The sequence below is a fragment of the Pongo abelii genome, chromosome 8, assembly GCF_028885655.2.
Source record: "Pongo abelii isolate AG06213 chromosome 8, NHGRI_mPonAbe1-v2.0_pri, whole genome shotgun sequence".
Classification (NCBI taxonomy): domain Eukaryota; kingdom Metazoa; phylum Chordata; class Mammalia; order Primates; family Hominidae; genus Pongo; species Pongo abelii.
The window spans coordinates 126,653,437-126,659,697 of NC_071993.2; the positions used below are offsets into that span (position 1 = coordinate 126,653,437).

Below are 6,261 nucleotides of genomic sequence, written 5' to 3' on the forward strand. Positions count from 1 at the left end.
GTCATGTGGGCTAGAAACGCAGTTTTGCATGAAGATGGGGGAAGCCATGTTCAAACTAGCTCTGCATCCCTGTAGAATTTGTCTTCTCACCCCCCTCAACAGTTCCTGGTGTGCTTTTTTCCTCCTCTAAGTACCTTCAGGAGAAAGTACTTGGTCTTGTAGCTTAGTGAAGAGTGGCGATGAAGAAAGATCTTTCAGCCCATTGCCAGAACTTAACTGCTCCGGTTAGTAATGGCTTAAGAGTTGCTTCTGCCCACATGTACTAAGTGCATGTCGACCTCTGCAAGTGGCTCTGCCTATGCGTGCCGCTGAACCCTAATCTTGAAAGCAGAATCAACCATGCAGCAAGCCCTAATGTTGTCAATTTTCAGGGGAGGAAATTTCAACCTGAAAGACTTCATAGAGACACGGCAAAGGAGTTGAGCCCCATAAGAGTCCGCGGGAACAACAAAACGGCTCAGACGCCGGGACCCATGGCTAAAATGTATGGGTTGGAGATGGGGGCGGGACTGGGGCGGAGGGAAGGGAACTAAAGCTAGAGAGGACCTTGTAGAACCGTGTTGTCAAGAATCTATTTCATGCTGAAGAATTTGAGCTTTCTCTTCCAGGCAGTGAGGAGCCACTCAAAGGTTTTGTCTGTGTTTTTAATTGGACCTAGGTGTAGAACTGGATTTAATTATAATCCAATTCATTAATCCATGCCTGGCCCGCTGTCATAGTTTCCTGTTGATGCTGTAACAAATTACTGCAAATTTAGATACTTAAAACAACACGAATTTATTTTCTTACAATTCAGGAAGTCAGAAGTCCAAAATCCGTTACACTGGGCTAAAATCAAGGTGTTGGCAAGGCTGGTTCCTTGCCTTTTCCAGCTTCTAGAGGCTGCCTGCATTCCTCGGCTCTTGGCCCCATCCTCCATCTTCAAGAAAAGAAGCATAGTATCTTCTTTCTTCTCTGCCTCTGTACGTACATCGTGATTCTCCTGCCACCCCTTTTCATTTACAAGAACCTTTTGTGATTACTTTGGGCGAAGATTATCTCAAGATTCTTAATCACATCTGCAAAGTCCCTTTTAGCATAACATTCCCAAATTCTGGGAATTAGGACATAGAAATCTTTGGTGAACCATTATTCAGTTTACCTCACCCACCTTTATTAATTTAGTTTTGATTATAGCCACAAACCCACCACACTAAAAAGGTATAATGACACGAGTTTATATCTGTATCTATGCTATACCTCCTACACACACTAACACACCCCTGCCTTCGCTTGGGGTAACCATCTTTCTGAATCCTCTCTTTACTATTTCTTGCTTTCCTTCTACAAGGTTTTATTCCACATGTACATAGTCCTAAAAATCATATGTATATACATGTATATTTGAGTTGTTTTTTAGCTTAGTAAAAAGAATATGCCCACTACAAACTAGAATGGTTAAAATGGGCATGTTTACTGGCAGTGAAATTATTAAGGTTAAAATCCAAAACACTAACACCACCAAGTGCTGGTGAGTATGAAAAGCAACAGGAACTATCATTCTTTGCTGGTAGGACTGCAAAATGTTATAGCCCCTTTGGAGGACAGTTTGTCAGTTCCTTACAAAACTAAACATAATGCCTAGGTACTTACCCAAACGAACTGAAAACATGTTTACATAAAAACCTGCACACAAATGTTTATAGCAGCTTTGTTCATAATCATCCCAAACTGGAAACAACTAAGATGTCCTTGATATAAGTGAAGGGATAAACTGTCGTACAAGGTGGTACATCCATGCAAAGAAATATTGTTCAGTGATTTTTTACAAAAGAGCTATTGATATGGTTTGGCTCTGTATCCCCACCCAATCTCATCTTGAATTGTACTCCTATAATTCCCACGTGTGGTGGGAAGGACCTGGTGGGAGATAATTTGAATCATGGGGGTGGTTTCCCCAAGACTGTTCTCGTGGTAGTGAATAAGTCTCACGAGATCTGATGGTTTTATCAGGGGTTTCCGCTTTTGCATCTTCCTCATTTTCTCTTGCTGCCACCATGATTCTGAGGCTTTCCCAGCCATGTGGAACTCTAAGTCCAATGAAACCTCTTTTTCTTCCCAGTCTGGGGTGTGTCTTTATCAGCAGTGTGAAAACAGACTAATACAGCTATCAAGCTACAAAAAGACATGGAGCAATGTTAAATGTATATCGCCAAGAGAAGCCTTTTGGAAAAGGCTGTATACGCTACAACTTTAACTATATGACACTCTGGAAAAGGCAAAACTCAGTGGTTGCCTGGGGATCGGGGAAGTAGAGAGGGATGAATAGGTGGAGCACAGGGCATTTTTACTGGTAGTGAAATTATTCAGTATGATATTCTCATAGTGGATACATGACCTTATGCATTTGTCAAAACCCATAGAACTATGCCACACAAAGTGAGTCCTAATGTAAACTATGGACTTCAGTTAATCATAGTGTATCAATAGTGGTTCCTCAGTTGTACGTTTGTTGGAATTGATGAACCAATATTGATACATTATGATTAACAAGTCTATATCAATTATCAATTGATACACTTGTTAACACTAATATAAAACAGTAATAACAGGGGAAACTATGTTTGTAATGGGAGAGAGGGCACATGGGAACTCTGTACTTCATGCACAATTTTTCTATAAACCTAAAACTGCTCTAAAAAGTCTATTACAAAGGAAAAAATTATGTCCTTGTAATCTTTTGAGACTACTTTTCACTTAATGTAACACATAAGATTCAGCCATATTTTATGGATATCATTCATTCATTTAGACTATTATATGATATTCCAGTGTATAAATATTCTACATTTGTCTGATTTCTCATTAATGGATATTTGGGTTGCTTCCAGGTTTTTATATTGTGAATAATGCTGCTATGAACATTCTTTTTCTTTTTAACCTTTCTTTCTTTTTTTTTATTTTTTATTTTTATTTTTGAGACGGAGTCATGCTCTGTCATCCAGTCTGGAGTGCAGTGGTGCAGTCTCGGCTCACTGCAACCTCCGCCTCCCGCATTCAAGCGATTCTCCTGCCTCAGCCTCCTGAGTAGCTGAGACTACAGGCGCCCGCCACCACTCCCGGCTAATTTTTGTATTTTTAGTAAAGACAAGTTTTCACCATGTTGCCCAGGGTGGTCTTGAACTCCTGACCTCAGGTGATCCACCCGCCTTGGCCTCCCAAAGTGCTGGGATTACAGGTGTGAGCCACCACGCCCAGCCAGCTATGAACATTCTTGTATGTGTCTCCTGTGATAGATGTGGAAGAGCCTTTCACCCCTCAGCCATTAAACCACCAGGGAGTGCAAGAGCTTTGCTTTGATCTATTTGGATCTATACCTAAAAGTGAAATTGTCAGGTAACAGGGTATATGAACACTCCATTTTGGTGGGTAACATCAAACCTTTTTCCTAAAGTGAATACACAAATTTGTACTCCCATCATCATCGTTTAAGAGGCTCTGTGAGCAGATCCACATTTTCTCCAATACTTAGTTTTGTAGTCTGACAAAGTATTAGCTCAATGTGGTCTTAATTTTTCCTTAATAAAGTTGAACATCTCATATTCTGTTAACCATAAGTTTCCTCTTCTGAAACATGCCCATTGATATCTTTTGCCTATTTTTCTATTATGTTATATGTGCTTTTCTCAATTTTTTAGGAATTTTTGATGCTAATTCTTTGTTATATATGTATATTACAAATATCTTCTCCTAGTTTGTAACTTGTCCCTCTCTTTTTAAAATGCTTTTGATGCCAGGCGTGGTGGCTCACACCTGTAATCCCAGCAGTTTGGGAGGCTGAGGCAGGTGGATCACCTGACGTCAGGAGTTCGAGACCAGCCTGGCCAATATGGTGAAACCTCATCTCTGCAAAAATGAGCCAGGAGTGGTGGCATGTGCCTGTAATCCCAGCTACTTGGGTGGCTGAGGTGAGAGAATCGCTTGAACCTGGGAGGCAGAGGTTGCAGTGAGCCAAGATCGCTCCACTGCACTCCAGCCTGGGTGACAGAGCAAGACTCCGTCTCAAAATAAATAAAGAAAATAAAATGGTTTTGATGAACAAAAGCTTTTAATTTTAAAATGGTCAAATATCTTTATCTTGAGTGTATGTGTGTCTTTGTTTAAGAAATGTTTCCTTACCTCAAGGTCTAAATTATAGATTATAAAAGATACTCATCCATAGAAACTAAGAGTTTTAAAACTTTGATATTTTCAGGGAGCCCAGGAGGATGAAAAATATATAAATAAAAAATGCAACTTTGAGCCGGGTGTGGTGGCCCACACCTGTAATCCCAGTACTTCGGGAGGCTGAGGCGGGTGGATCACTTGAGATCAGGAGTTCAAAACCAGCCTGGCCAGCACCCCGTCTCTACTGAAAATATAAAAATTATAAAAATATAAAAATTAGCCAGGCACCTGTAGTCCTGGCTACCCAGGAGGCTGAGGCACAAGAATCGCTTGAACCTGGGAGGTGGAGGTTGCAGTGAGCCCAGATCACACCACTGCACTCCAGCCTGGGCGACAGAATGAGACCCTGTCTCAAAAAATAAAATAAAACTTTGATATTTGGAGTCATTACAAATTTTGCATATGTGTAGGGTAGGGATCCAATTTTAAATTTTCTATACAGATAAGCATTATTTTCAAGCTCTATTGAACACCCTCCACCAAGTTGATCTAACATGTTCCCTGTGTTATTGTGCAATTTGAGTCCTTTAAGAAGAAGATCACAAGAAATTAGATGTGCAAGAGATGGACTGAAGGAAGATCTTGTAAAAAATGAAAGGAGGAGGGAAATGGAATAGTCAAGGATGCCCACAGTTAAGGTTGGACACCTGTGAAAAGAGAGAAGGAAGGAAGGAGGGCTGAATGGGAATTGTCTCAGACTTGGTGCAGCTTTGAGAAAGCCCTGGCTAGCCCAGTGGGGAGCCCCAGAGCAAAGACTGCCCCCTAGAGGAGTCCCATGGATTCTAGCTCCAGTACCTCCACAATCTCAGTCACTGACTGAAAGCAGTTCTGGGAGAGCCTGCTCTGGGAGAGTAGTCACCTGAATACTGCCATGGACGTGAAGACGCAGCACTTGGAGGTTGTCCACTAACTACACTCCTTGCAGCAGGTTCTCCTGGAGGGAGGTCTGAGCAGCACAGCTTCATGGCCACCAGGGGTACCAGAGTTTCATATAGACCGAGTTTATGATGATGGACTCTGTTCTACTCCATTGACCAACTTGTCTATGCCTGTGCCAATACCAAACCACAGCTTCATAGGAAGTTCTCATCCTGGTAGGGTATGTCTCCTTCTTGCTCTTTAGAAGGGTGCTGGCTATTCTTGGTCCCTCACTCTTCCATATATATTCAGGGGTTTTAAGCAGAGGACTAACATCAGATCTGTATAGTAGCAGGATAACTCAAGCATTAGTGTGGGGTATTATAGGAATGAAAGATAGCAGGCTGAGAGAGCTTCTGGGAGATTATTTCAACAGTCCAAGTAAGAGAAAAGGAGGTATATATTGAGTGGATTTAGGCAGTATCAGTGAGAAGAGTCTGAAGATTACGGATACAAGAGGACAGGGCAGAAGGATGAGAGAAAAGGGAAACTGAGATAACTCCCATGTTTGAGATGGAGTCTCACTGTCGCCCAGGCTGGAGTGTAGTGGTGTGATCTCAGCTCACTGCAGCCTCCGCCTCCCAGGTTCCAGCAATTCTCCTGCCTCAGCCTCCCTGGTAGCTGGGATTACAGGCACACGCCACCACACTCAGCTAGTTTGTTTTTTGTTTTTTTTGTTGTTGTTGTTGTTTTTTGTATTTTTAGTAGAGATGGGGTTGCACCGTATTGGCCAGGCTGGTCTCAAACTCCTGAACTCAAGTGATCCGTCTGCCTCAGCCTCCGAAAGTGCTGGGATTACAGACATGAGCCACTGCGCCTGGCCAACTCCCATGTTAATGGCCTGGCTGGCTGTCCAGACTGGGGCCTTTTTTTTTTTTTTTTTTTTGAGATGGAGTCTTGCTCTGTCACCCAGGCTAGAGTGCAGTGGTGTGATCTCGGCTCACTGCAACCTCCACCTCCCAGATTCAAGCAATGCTCCTGCCTCGGCCTCCTGAGTAGCTGGGATTACAGGTGCACGCCGCCATGCCTGGCTAATATTTTTCTATTTTTAGTTTCACCATATTGGTCAGGCTGGTCTCGATCTTCTGACCTCTTGGTCTGCCCACCTCAGCCTCCCAAAGTGCTGGGTTTACAGGC

The 6,261-nt window shown here is 42.6% G+C and overlaps 1 long non-coding RNA gene across 1 annotated transcript; it reads left to right on the forward strand.

Moving 5' to 3' along the window:
- The first annotated feature begins 61 nt into the window (after positions 1–61).
- Positions 62–4,099, forward strand: LOC129048368 (uncharacterized). Its single transcript, XR_008510667.2, has 4 exons — positions 62–224; positions 372–484; positions 797–962; positions 3,777–4,099. It is a non-coding gene; the product is annotated as an uncharacterized LOC129048368 (long non-coding RNA).
- The last annotated feature ends 2,162 nt before the right edge of the window (positions 4,100–6,261 follow it).